This window comes from Pongo pygmaeus, chromosome 4, assembly GCF_028885625.2.
Source record: "Pongo pygmaeus isolate AG05252 chromosome 4, NHGRI_mPonPyg2-v2.0_pri, whole genome shotgun sequence".
NCBI lineage: Eukaryota > Metazoa > Chordata > Mammalia > Primates > Hominidae > Pongo > Pongo pygmaeus.
Genome location: NC_072377.2, coordinates 183,403,881 through 183,418,194, shown reverse-complemented (window position 1 = coordinate 183,418,194; position 14,314 = coordinate 183,403,881).

The following is a 14,314-nucleotide window of genomic DNA, read 5'->3' as shown; positions in this document are numbered from 1 at the left end:
TGTTAGCTTTAAGTAAAGAGGCTGAGAAAGACATGATTACTGGTGTGGTTTATTTATTTGTTTATTTATTTATTTATTTATTTATTTATTTTTGAGACGGAGTCTGGCTTTGTTGCCCAGGCTGGAGTGCAATGGCACCATCTAGGGTCACTGTAACCTCCGCCTCCCAGGTTCAAGTTCAAGTGATTCTCCTGCCTCAGCCTCCCAAGTAGCTGGGACTACATGTGTGCGTCACCATGCCCGGCTAATTTTTTGTATTTTTAGTAGAGATGGGGTTTCACCATGTTGGCCAGGCTGGTCTTGAACTCCTGACTTCAGGTGATCCGCCCGCCTCAGCCTCCCAAAGTGCTAGGATTATAGGCGTGAGCCAAGCCTGGCCTTGTGTGGTTTATTAGTTGGTTCTGCATTTGACAAGGAACTCTGAAGGAAAGATGAATCCAAAAAAATTTAGCAAGCAGGGATTAAAAAGAAATGAGAAGACCCAAATAATCTAGGACTTGCAAATGTGAAAGATTCAAATGCTTCTCATTTGTATAATATGTTTCTCAACTATGTAAGATAAAGCTGAAAATCTTTGCGCAAAAAAAGCCTAAACCACAATCATTTAGATGGACAAAATGATTCACTGGAAAGAAGCTAGGTCTGTAATCCCTCAGAAGTTTCCTAGCCTCAAAGTATTAATACTAGCTGACATGGAAAATGAGCAATGAATCTTAGCTTTGAGATTTGGGGGGGGTCTGATGAGCATAACCTAATAAAGACAACAAAATGGATGAAATCTTTCAACCATTTACTATTCCAGGAGATGATCTTGACGACTTCTTTCTCTTCAGCCCCTCCATACTTCTTTCCTGGATCTGGACTCACTTGATAACAGTGTTTTCTACTTCAGTGAAAAAGGGAAGAAATGAAAAGAGAACAAAACAGAATTTCTACAGCTCTTGTTACCACATGGACACAAGTACCCACATCCTCATCCTTCCTGTTACCACAGATCTGTGCTCTTCTGTACAGTAACCACTAGCTACAAATTTAAATTAATTACATTTCATAAAATTTAAAATTCATGTATTAAGTTGCACTGGCCACATTTCAACTGCTTAATCGCCACAGCTGGCTAGTGGTTGCCATATCAGGCAGCACATATACAAAATATTTTAGTCATCACAGAAAATGTGATGGAGCAGAGCTGCCATTCACTCTCTTATGTAAGTCCACATCCCTCTACCCCACTCAGATACTCTGACCTAGTGAATTTTACCTCTCTCTTCTACCTTGTCCAACTTTTTCCTCTCTATTGATTCATTCCCATTATAAATGTGTTCTAATATTTCCAACTTAAAAATTTTCCCCAGACTTCACTTTACCCTCCAGCTAACACGTCATTTACTCTATTTTGAAAAAAAAGAAAAAAAGTCTTTAAAGAATTTTCTAGATTTTATTTCTTATATTTATGTGCTCTTACCTTCCCTTAGATGAAATCCAACCTGGTGTTACTCCCCCACTCCCTTACCCTTAACTGAATCACAATCTATTATTCACAATGTCAAGGGTAAATTTAAAAAAAATTATTGAAATATAAAACAGAAAAACATGACCTATTCTAAAGAAAAAAAGATCAAAAATTTTAAAATTATCCAGATGATGGAGTAGCAGATAAGAATTTTTAAGTAGGTACGATAACTAGGATTAAGAAAGTAAATAAAAACATGCTTGTAAACAAATGAAAAACTAGAATATCTCAACAGAGAAAAAGAAACCAGTGTGAAAATAAAAAAATGTTTGACTTTAAAAATATACTATCTGGCCGGGCGCGGTGGCCCACACCTGTAATCCCAGCACTTTGAGAGGCCAAGGTGGGTGGATCACCTGAGGTCAGGAGTTCGAGACCAGCCTGGCTAACGTGGTGAAACCCCTCTCTACTAAAAATACAAACATTAGCTGGGCGTGGTGGCACTTGCCTGTAATCCCGCTACTCAGGAGGCTGAGGCAGAAGAATTGCTTGAACCCAAGAGATGGAGGTTGCAGTGAGCTGAGATTGATTGTGCCACTGCACTCCAGCCTGGGTGACAGAGTGAGACTCCATCTCAAAAAAAAAAAAAAAAATGCACTATCTAAAAGAAAACTTCACTGGATGGGCTTCACCACAGATTGGAGATGACAGAAGAAAGAGTCAGTAAATTTGCAGACAGATCCAAGGAAATCCTTGTCTGAAGGATAGTGGGAAAGAAAGAAAGGGTTCTGTGGAAAACATAGAGTTTAAAAATCTGTGTAATTGGTGGGTTAGGAGGAGAGAAGAAAAAAACAATGAAACAGAAAAAAAATTTTAAGAAATAATGCACTCTATTTTTTTTTTTTTTTTGAGGGGGACTCTAACCCTGTCACCCAGGCTGGAGTGCAGTGGCATGATCTTGGCTCACTGCAACCTCCGCTTCCCCAGTTCAAGCAATTCTCGGCCTCAGCCACCCAAGTAGTTGGAATTATACGTGCCCACCACCGTGCCAAGCTAATTTTTGTATTTTTAGTAGAGACGGGGTTTCACCATCTAGGCCAGGCTGGTCTCGAACTCCCAACCTCATGATCCACCCATCTCAGCCTCCCAACATGCTGGGATTACAGGTGTGAGCCACCACACCCAGCTGCACTTGTCTTTTCAGAGGCTGAATACTATTCCATTTTATGTATACACCACATTTTCTTCGTCTGTGGATTTGGGATACTTAGGTTGTTCCATATCTTGGCTGTCGTGAGTAATGCTCCAATAAACATGAGAGTGCAGATATCGCTTCAAGATTCTGATTTCGATTCTTTTGCATATACCCAGAAATAGATTGTTGGATCATATGGTAGTGCTATTTTTAATTTTCTTAGTAAACTCATACTGTTTTCCAGTGAAATAAGACAGTCAAAAAGGACAAATACTGTGGATTCCACTTGTATGATTTATCTAAAATAGTTAAACTCGGCCAGGCATGGTGGCTCACGCCTGTATTCCCAGCACTTTGGGAAGCTGAGGCAGGCAGATCACAAGGTCAGGAGTTTGGGACCAGCCTGGCCAACATGGTGAAACCTCGTCTCTACTAAAAATACAAAAATTAGGCTGGGTGCAGTGGCTTGTACCTGTAATTGTAGCACTCTGGGAGGCCGAGGCAAGTGAATCATTTGAGGTCAGGAGTTCAAGACCGACCTGACCAACATGGTAAGACCCCGTCTCTACTAAAAATACGAAAATTAGCTGGGCGTAATGGCAGGTACATGTAGTCCCAGCTACTCAGGAGGCTGAGGCAGGAGAATCGCTTGAACCCAGGAGATGGAGGTTGCAGTGGGCTGAGATCACGCCACTGCACTCCAGCCTGGGTGACAAAGCGAGACTCCATCTTGGGGAAAAAAAAGTTAAACTCATAGAAACAGAGGGTAGCATGGCGGTTGTCAGGGGCTGGGGGGCGGAGTAAATGGAGGTGTTACTGCTCAGCAGGTGTACAGTTTCAGTTATGCAAGATGAGTATGCTCTAGACAGCTGCTGCACAACATTGTGCCTATATTAACAATACTATGTTGTGCGCTTAAACATTTGTCAAGAAGATAGATTTCATGTTAAATGTTCATACTGCTTTTTTTTTTTTTTTTTTTTTTTTTAAGGGGACAGAGTTTTGCTCTTGTTGCCCAGGCTGGAGTGCAAATGGTGTGATCTGGGCTCACCGAAACCTCCACCTCCCTCCTCCTGTGTTCAAGCGATTCTCCTGCCTCACCCTCCCAAGTAGATGGGATTACAGGCATCCGCCACCATGCCCAGCTAAATTTTGTATTTTTAGTAGAAACGGGGTTTTGCCATGTTGGCCAGGGTGGTCTCAAACTCCTGACCTCAGGTGATCCACCCGCCTTGGCCTCCCAATGTGCTGGGATTACAGGCATGAGCCACGGCACCCAGCTTTTTTATTTATTTATTTATTTATTTTGAGACAGAGTCTTGCTCTGTCCCAGGCTCAAGTGATCCTCCCACCTCAGCCCTTCGGAGTAGCTGAGACCAAAGGTGCATGCTACCAGGCCTGGCTATTTTTTTCTTTCTTCTTTTTCTTTTTTTTTCTTTTTTTTTGGTATTTTTGGTAGAGACGGAGTTTCGCCATATTGCTCAGGCTGGTCTCGAACTTCTGAGCTCAGGCGATCCACCCGCCTCAGCCTCCCAAAGTGCTGGGATTACAGGCATAAGCCCCGTGCCTGGCCTTCTTACTACAATTTTTTAGAAAAGAAATGAAACAATGTCCCTAGATTTTCCAAGGAACGAAAGCCATAAATTTATAGAATCACGTTACAGGATTAAAGGAAACCTCACTTAGGCACATAATAGTCAACCTACTACAAACCAAAGATAAAGACAAAATGTTGAAATCAGCCAGAGGGAAATGGCACATGTCATACAAGGAAACAATAAATGAAAATTACCACTGACAGTTCTTTATCAGAGGGCAGAAGAATTGGGTAGACCTTTTTAAAAGAGCAAAACTGTCAATCAGCATTCCATATCTAGTACAATTATTCTTCCAAACTGAAGAGAAAATAAAAATACTTTCAGGTAAAAGAAAAACAAAGATGATTTCTTGCTGGTAGAGCTGCATTGTAATAAATGCTAAAGGAGGCCGGGCGCAGTGGCTCACGCCTGTAATCCCAGCACTTTAGGAGGCCAAGGCAGGCGGATCACAAGGTGAGGAGATCGAGTCCATCCTGGCTAACGTGGTAAAACCCCGTCTCTACTAAAAATACAAAAAATTAGCCGGGCGTGGTGGCGGGCGCCTGTAGTCCCAGCTACTCGGGAGGCTGAGGCAGGAGAATGGCGTGAACCCGGGAGGCGGAGCTTGCAGTGAGCGGAGATCTCGCCACTGCACTCCAGCCTGGGCGACAGAGCGAGACTCTATCTCAAAAAAATAAAATAAAATAAAATAAAATAAATAAAAAAAGAAGAGAACTTCTTTAACTTAAAAGGGGACATATACCAAAAAACCAACAGCTGATATCATACTGAATGATGAAAGACAATTCTTTCCTCTTAAGGAAAAGTATCTGTTACCACTTTTATGCAACATTGTACTAAAACTTCTAGCCAGTGAATCAAGTGAGAAAAAAAATATTTAAAAAGAAAAGGAAGAAGTAAAACTACCTTTATTTATAGACAACATGATCATGTATATAGAAATCCTAAGGAATCCACCCAAAAACATTAGAACTATAAATGAGTTTAGCAAGTGTTTTGAGTTGAAGTGTGTCCCTACCCCGCACCCCGCCCCGAATGCCCTGCCACCCCAGTACCTCAGAATGTGAACTTACTTGGAAATAATGTCATTAATTAAGACAGGATCATACTGGAGTAGGGCAGGCCCTTAATTCAATATGGCTCCTTATAAGAGGAGAAGAGATCTCAGCTCACTGCAACCTCCGCCTCCCGGGTTCGAGCGATTCTCCTGCCTCAGCTTCCCGAGTAGCTGGGATTACAGGTGCCCACCACGCCTGGCTAATTTTTTGTATTGTTAGTAGAGACAGTTTCACCATGTTGGCCAGGCTGGTCTCAAACTCCTAGCCTCAGGCAATCCTCCCGCCTTGCACCCCAAAGTGCTAGGATTACAGGTGTGAGCCAAGGTGCCCAGCCTCAAGAGATTTCAAAAGATTGAAATCCTACAGAATATGCCTCTGACTAGACAGTATTCAATTAAAATAAAAAGGTGTTATCTAGGAAAACCCCAAATATTTGAAAATTAAAGAATATACTTCAAAATATTCCATGAGTCAAAGAAGAAATCACACAGAAAATTAGAAGCATTTTGTAGAGTGAAGCTAAGACAGAGCTTGGAGGGCAATTTATAGCCATAAATGCTTTGGTTAGAAAAGAATCTTTGAAATTCCTTTCTCCCTTCCCCTTCTTGTATGTCCATTTTTTACATGTTTTCTCATTATCCCACAGTTCTTAGATAGGCTCTGTCTTTTCCATTCCTTCTTCCTCTTTGCATTTCTCCAGGTGCACTGATTGTTTTCTCAGTCACGTCTAATCTTTTGATAAGCCCACACACAAAGGCATTCTCCATTTCAATTATAGTGAGTTTTTTTTTTAATTTCTAGCATTTCCTTTTGATTTTTTCTTAAAGTTTCCATGTCTCTGCTTATATTACATATGTGTTGGGAAAAGCTGAGTATTGGGAGAAGCTGAGGCAGGGCTTGCATGTCTGACATAATGTAAAAGAATCTTGGAACATGTCTGGGGTCCAGGGTCTAAAACCCCTTGTGGACTTTGGAACACCAAGCTCTGTGCTAAAGGGTGGAAGGCTGCCCTGTCACACCATATCCTAAGCCCAGGGCATAAAACCCCTCGTGGCTTGGATAGAGTCCAGGGCTCATGGCTCTGGAATGTGTCTAGACTTTCTGGCTCCTTGCTCCTTGCTCTCCCAGGATCGATTGTGTCTTGAATTAAAAGAACCTGCTCTCCATTATCTCAAGTGGCAGAGCGAATGCTAAACCATCACAGCTGTAAATCATGTAAATCATGTGCTTGATGCAACGCCCCCTTTTGACCTCCACATTCTCACCACCTGTTTCTTTGTTGGATTACCAATAAGTAGCGTGGGCTCCCAGAGCTCAGGGCCTTCGCAGCCTCCGTATACTAGTGATGGCCCTGTGGTCCCACTTCTCTCTCTCAGACTGTCTTTTTCTCAATCCTTTGACTCCGCCGGACTTCGTTACCCCCACGACCTGTTGTTGGGTCTGATCACCCCAACACATATGTGTTCTCGCATCTTGTCTACTTTTTCCATTAGAGCTGTTGGCATATTATAGGTTTGTTTTTTGTTTTTTTGAGATGGAGTCTGTCTCTGTTGCCCAGGCTGGAGTGCAGTGGCGCGATCTCGGCTCACTGCAACCTCTGCCTCCTGGGTTCAAGCGATTCTCCTGCCTCAGCCTCCTGAGTCACTGGGATTACAGGTGCCCACCACCATGCCTGGCTAACTTTTTGTATTTTTTAGTAGAGACGGGGTTTCCCCATGTTGGCCAGGCTGATCTTGAACTCTTGACCTCAGGTGATCGACCCTCCTCGGCCTCCCAAAATGCTGGGATTATAGGTGTGAGCCACTGCACCTGGCCAATTATAATTTTAAGCTGACAATCTAAAGACTCCAACCTCTCTGCCATATCTGAGTCTGGTCTGATGCTTGCTTTGTCTCTTAAAACTGTGCTTTTGTCTTTTAGTATGCTCTGTAATTTTTTGTTAACAGCCAGACATTATGTCCTGGGTTAAAGGAACCGAGGTAAGTAGGCCTTCGGTGTGAGGTTTTGTGTTTATCTGGCTAAGGCCTAGGTTGCATTTACTGTGCTGCAAGCATCAAAGGCTAACATTCCTTCTGGTGTCCTTGCTTTGCCTCCCCTGTTGTCTTTGGGTTTCTCTAGAGACCTCTTCCTACATAATGTCTGAGACACACAGTGTTTTCAGTTGTCCCCTGCTGAGCCCTACTGATGTGATGGTAAACTCTTGGGGTAGGGAAGCCTTCTAAAGTCTTAGGACGGCCGGGCGCGGTGGCTCACGCCTGTAATCCCAGCACTTTGGGAGGCCGAGGCGGGGGATCACGAGGTCAGGAGATCGAGACCATCCTGGCTAACACGGTGAAACCCCGTCTCTACTAAAAATACAAAAAATTAGCCGGGTGAGGTGGCGGATGCCTGTAGTCCCAGCTACTCGGGAGGCTGAGGCAGGAGAATGGTGTGAAGCCCGGGGGGCGGAGCCTGCAGTGAGCCGAGATCGCACCACTGCACTCCAGCCTGGGCAACAGCGAGACTTTGTCTAAAAAAAAATAAATAAAGTCTTAGGATTAGGTCTCAGCCTGCTAATGGGCCCCTGGGCTGTGACCTTCACCACACTTCTCTGTTTTGTTTCATTTTCCCTTTCCATGAGACAGGAAGGCTAGCCTGGGTGGACACTAGGTATTTCCTTTCTTATTGCTCTAGTTACTGCTGCCACCCTTTCCCCGTTCTCCTTGTTTTCTGGAGTTCTAATAACATTTATATTGAACCTTTTGATGGTGTCCCACATTTATCTTACACTCTCCTCTTCATTTTAATTTTTTTCTTTTAGTGTTTCAGTTTGGACCCTTTCTATCATTTTACTCTCTTATTTATTAGTCCCATATTCTTCTCTTTTCAATCTCTGCCATACCCTGTTCTATTTCCAATAAGTTCCTAATTATACATATTGTGTTTTTAGCTTTAAAAATGTCCATTTGACTCATATGTATATATGAGTCATATATATAAACTCTAATTCTCTGTTGAAATTTACTGCCTTTCCATCTATTTTGTCATTCTTTTCTTCTATTCTTCTAAACATATGATTATTTTAAAGTCTCTTTATGACCTGTGTGTCTGCTCCTAAGTCTGCTTTTATTCTCCAAGTCTTTATTCGCAGGTTCTGTCTCTTTGCATTCCCATAATATTCACTAGTGCACTGGGCATTGTACATGAAAAACTGTAATAACCCCAGATGTCTTCATCTTCCACTAGAGAGAGTCCGTCTTTGTTCCAGAAGGTAGACTGGGTGAGATCTCATCATCTGAGTTAAACAACGGAATGGGCTGAGTCAAATCTTTGTTGCAGTTATGGCAAGATTCAGTCAGTGTCTGCTTCATCCTGTTCTTTACATTTGGCCCTCCTGAGCCCAGTGCATTTTTGTCTTCTGGGGCTTAGGGAATATGTGAATTTTTGCTTGGCCTCGGAGAGAATTGTGGCTTAGCTCTTTGTCTTTCCACTCATGCAGCTTCAGAATTCTGCAAATCTCCCTACAGGGGGATCACGTTGCACATCCAACGCTGGGCAGGCTTGTCTGTCTGCTTACAGTGGCCTTCTTCCCAGGCCAGGCTTAGATTCTCGGCCTGTAGCTGGCGCTAGATAACAAATGCTTCCAGGGAAAAAGCATTTTTGTGATCAACAGCCTCAATTCCCCATTCCATCTAGGGCGCTCCACTCTCTCATTTTGTTCTCAGAGACCCTGCCCTTCACAGGCCTTTCTTACCTAAGCACCAAGAGACAGTGAGAAATTCCCCTCTGCTTTTCTGAGAAGAATGAGTTTCTGCTTAGCTCTGAGAATGACAAATTTCCTTTCTCCTACAAAAGAACTAATTTTTCTTTTGCCATAGCAACAGGTTACTATATGAACCAGTGGAAAACCCATTCTAATTTATCAACAACAGGGTTTTTACTTATTTGTCGTTTACCAGTCCACACACTTCTGAAATGCAGCCAATCCATGATAGAAGGGCAGGCATCAGCCACAACCACAGTCTAGGCATCATGCTGAAATTCTGACAATTCCTAAACACTTCTGCCTTTGACGGTCCACAAATCCCTTAACTCCAAGTGAGATAGAAACCATTGTTCATGACAACAGATTCATCTTCACTGCCCGCAGATCACTGAAGCCAGACTCCTCTCCACATGTCCTGTGGGAGAAAATGTGGGAAGCAGCTGTGTAGTGATTGTGAATATTTTTATCTAAGACAGACTGAACTCCAACTCAGTGGGTGTCCCAGAGTGTAGATAAGGCTATACTTTAGCCCAGCCTGGATCCCCAGCTCTGTGGCACGCAGCGATAGAGATGCTTAATCTGAAGTCTAAGGAATGCAGGTGGGTTGAAATTCATAGCCCCCTTGAATCTATCTGCAAATTGTGTGTATATATGTGCAGTTTTCTGGCAAAAGATTTCACAGCTTTTGTCACATTTTTAAGAATTTAGTGCTTCCAATGGCTAAGAATGTCTGCAAATGAATAAATGAATAAGCGTATCCTGTATCTGCATCTTCTAGGGTGCCACAAACATGGTTACTGAGTGTGGAATGCATTCACCCCTTCCCTTATCCGCTCAATCACACCCAGTGGCTCCCGCTGTGAGTTCACAAGGAGAGGAACTTTGGGGTCTGGGCGTGAGTCGGATGCGTGCCCTGTCTCTGGAGAGCGTCAGGGAATCTGAGACGGAGGCTGAGCAGGGGAGCGACTGGGGCAGTCAGAGGAGAGAGGAGAGAGGTGGACGATGCCCACATGAAGAGGAGGCAGCATTTGAAAAGGGCTTCGTCAGAAGGAAGTCGGGATGCGAGGCAGATATTCCTGGCAGAGTGGGAAGATACAGCATCTGTTCAGGGAAAGGGGGCTGTTCTGTTGGATCAAAGAACATCTTATGTGTCAGAAAAAAGCAGGAGATGGATATGGGATCAGAAGAACTGGATTCTAGCCCCAGTCTGTCCTAGCTTGTTGGATGAGCTAGAGCCAGCCCTTCCCTCTCTGTGCCTCAGAGCCCTCCTGTGTACACTGGGGATGGTGGAACATGCCATCACGAGAGCTCTGTGGTCTGTCCACTCAAGACAGCGGACTGGAGCTGTTGTTATTGCTCTTATTACTGTCATTGCTCTGGTTCTTACTGCTGACTATGATGTCAAGTCTCCATTAACTCAGCTCAGAAATTCTTGCTGTGACCTCCAATATGGTGTTGAAAGAAAAGAAATCCCTGCGACACCTGCACTTTGACGTCTAGACATCTAGCTCAGTCCAATCCAGAGCAGAACCGAGGGTCTTCCCCAGCAGACCTGCTTTTCTTGTCCACAGCCTTTCCTGTCCCAGCTGAAGGCAAATCTGCCTTTTCAGTTGCTCAGGCTGTGAACACTCGTGCCCTCTGATATTCCCACAAGCATCCAGTCTGTGAAGGAATGACGGCTGGACCTTCCAGATATTTCTCTTCTCTCCCCATCCACTGCTCCCCATCTGGTTTAACCCATGTCATTTCTCCCTGGCACTCTGTAACAGTCTACTAGTGGGCTTTCCTGTGTCTACCTGTGTCCCTTAGTCTATTCCATGACATGCTCAGAGCTCTGCACATTCTCCCCTAAATCAAGCAGAAACCAAAGCCCTAACATGAATTTGCTCCCAGTGGCCTTTGAATTGCTCCTTGACCACTCTCCCCTTTGTCCACTTTAACCCCACGGGCTGCAACCCCAACATACCAGGGAAAGTTCCTCGCCAAAGCCTTTGCTCTAACAATTCTTTCAACCTGGAATGTGTGTCCTCCAGACAGCGCAGTGGCTGGCTCTGTGGCTCGCTCCGTGTCTTCAATCCTCGCTCAGCTCTTGCCTTCCCACAGACCTTCTCTGACTACCCATTTCCATGCTGTCACTGCACCTGCCTCTCATGTTCTCAGACCCCGTTTGTCACTCTTCTTCTTCTCTAAGCCCTTATCACCTTTTAGCACTATGCATTTTGTTCATGATTTATTTGCACTGTCTGTGTTTGGCCTCTCTTGCTAGGACATTAGCTGGAAGAAGAAGAGACATTTGTGTCAATCACCAGTGAGTCCCGGGCACCTGCAGGCTGCGTGGAATAAAGTAGATATTCAGCAAATATTTGTTGGAAGAGTGAATCAGTGAATGAGAAAGAGGAAACTGTTTAACAAGTGAATAATAGAATTAGAATTTGATAAATCCCTACACTTTACGAAGCTCTCCAGGAACAGCCAAGTTGAGAGCAGAAGTGAGTGGGAAGAGGCATTTTCATGTCGGGATGATGCTTTACATGTTTCTTATGTTGCTGTGGCACTCCATAAGACAAGGGCGCTCCTGTAGCTGCAGGAGTTACATTCCCAAAGGCCAGAAGACAGCAGTGCTTGGTGCACTGAGGGATGAGCAAGGAAGTAAGCGTGGCTGCCCTGCAGTGGAGGGGAGAATGCTAAGAAATGAGGCCACAGGCTGTCAGCGCTCACGTTTTGCAGAGCCACGGTGTTACGGGTTGAATTGTATCTTCCCAAAATCCATATGTCAAAGTCCTAACCTTCAATACCTCAGAATGGGATCTTATTTGAAGATACAATCTTTACAGGGGTAATCAGATTAAAAGGAGTCTATGACAAAACAAACAAAAATGAGGCCATTAGGGTTGGCCCCTCATCCACTATGACTGTGTCCTCATAAAAAGGGGAAGTTTGGAGATAGGGAGAATACCACGTGAAGATGAGGGTGGAGATTGGGGTGATGCCTCTAGAAGCTGAGGAATGCCAAAGCTTGCCAGCAAACCACCAGAAGCCAGGCAGGAGGCGTGGAGCAAATCCCCTCTCACAGAAGGAACCAGCCGGCTATCACCTTGATCTCGAACTTCCAGCCTCCAGGACCATGAGACAATACATATCTGCTGTGTAAGCCACACGGTTTGTGGAACTCGGTGACAGCGGCTCTTGGAAACAAACACACATGGCAAGAAGTTTTAGATTTCCTAGGCATGGGAAGGAGCCTCTGGAGGGATTAGGGGTGTGATATTTTATTATTATTATTATTAATTTGTATTGTGGTCAAAAATGCAGACTATAAGCTTTATCATCTTCACCATTTCTCAGTGTACATGCAGTGCAGCAGTAAATATATTCACACTGTTGCACAACCATCAGCACCATCCATCTCCAGAACGTTTTCCTCTTGAAAACTGCAACTCTGTACTTGTTAAACAACTCCCTGCTCCCCCTACCCCCAGCCCCTGGCCACCACCATTCTGCTTTCTATAGAATGCTCTACGTTAGAATGCTCTAGGTATCTCATATAAGTGGAATCCTACAGTATTTGTCCTTTTGTGACTGGTTCTTTTCACTTAGCATCATGTCCTCAAGGTTCCTTGATGTTGTAGCATGCATCAGAATTTCCTTCCTTTTGAAGGCTGATATGTTAAAAGATTGCACTGACTGCAGTGTGAGAACTGGTGGGAGGTAGGTAGAGCGGTTGGGCGGCCTGTCGGAACAATCGTCTCTGTCTCTCCCTCTTCCCAGAGCCCGTTGAATGTGGCTGTGGATGGTGAGTAGGGATGACAGCTCATCACTGCCCCTGCAGCTCCTTCCACCAGCTCCCTCTCTGGCGATGGGGGATATTCACGCAGGGTGAATTCTAACTCCCTCCTCAGACCAGCAGCTGCAAGTCGACCTGGAGTTTCCTAACCTGTGCCTGAGCTGCTGCAGGTCTCTGCGTTGCTGGCACGTGCCAGCTTTCTTTCTGGGGCTTGAATTGCTCACTGCCTTTAGCCTCCTGTGAGGTATGTGATCACATCTCCACGTGGCAGGTCCTCATGGCATGAGTGTCACTGCGTCTGCAGCTCCTTGGTCCCAGTGGGATCTGGAACATGGCACTTTGTCCCCTGAGGCCCAGCTTTCCTCATTCAGGCAGTGGGCCTGTATCAGCACTGATTCCATGTCAAAGAAGAATTTTTCTTGCTCGAGTGTAATTACTGCTTTGCTGAAGCTGGTAGACTTATTCACTAAAAACAGCCTCAAGAAAAGAAGACCTTGAGCATAGATGAGAGAGAAATGTGCTAACAATCCCGGGAGCAGGCTGCCTGGCAGTTTTCGACCACCAGATAAGAAGAGTCTGGCTGTGCCTGCAAAAGGTCACAAGACGCTCACCAAGACAGCAGTGATGAACTGCCTGCCTGGGGCTGTGCACATAGCTGCTGTTGCAAAGAATGCTTTGATCATCATTTGCGCTTCCCCTAACTTCTCTTAAAAACCACTGATCTAGAGACACAGTTCAAAGGAGTTTTTGAACACACATCACTGCCTCCTCCTGGATTGCCCACTTATCAAATAAAGCTAACTTTCTTTTACGGAAGCTTGTCTCTTGAGTTTTGCCTTCAAGTGATGCGTAGCCCAGATGTGAGTTCACTTACAGCTCCCTCCTCCTAGCTGGTGTCTTGTAAAGTTTTTTTTTTTTCCCCCCCCCCCAGGGTATTCTTTTTTTTTTAATTTTATTATTATTATACTTTAAGTTTTAGGGTACATGTGCACAATGTGCAGGTTTGTTACATATGTATACATGTGCCATGTTGGTATGCTGCACCCATTAACTCATCATTTACATTAGATATATCTCCTAATGCTATCCCTCCCCAGCCCTTCACCCCACAACAGTCCCCGGTGTGTGATGCTCTCCTTCCTGTGTCCAAGTGTTCTCAGTGTTCAGTTCCCACCTATGAGTGAGAACATGCGGTGTTTGGTTTTTTGTCCTTGCGATAGTTTGCTGAGAATGATGGTTTCCAGCTTCATCCATGTCCCTACAAAGGACACGAACTCATCATTTTTTATGGCTGCATAGTATTCCATGGTGTATATGTGCCACATTTTCTTAATACAGTCTATCATTGTTGGACATTTGGGTTGGTTCCAAGTCTTTGCTATTGTGAATAGTGCCGCAATAAACATACGTGTGCATATGTCTTTATAGCAGCATGATTTATAATCCTTTGGGTATATACCCAGTAACGGGATGGCTGGGTC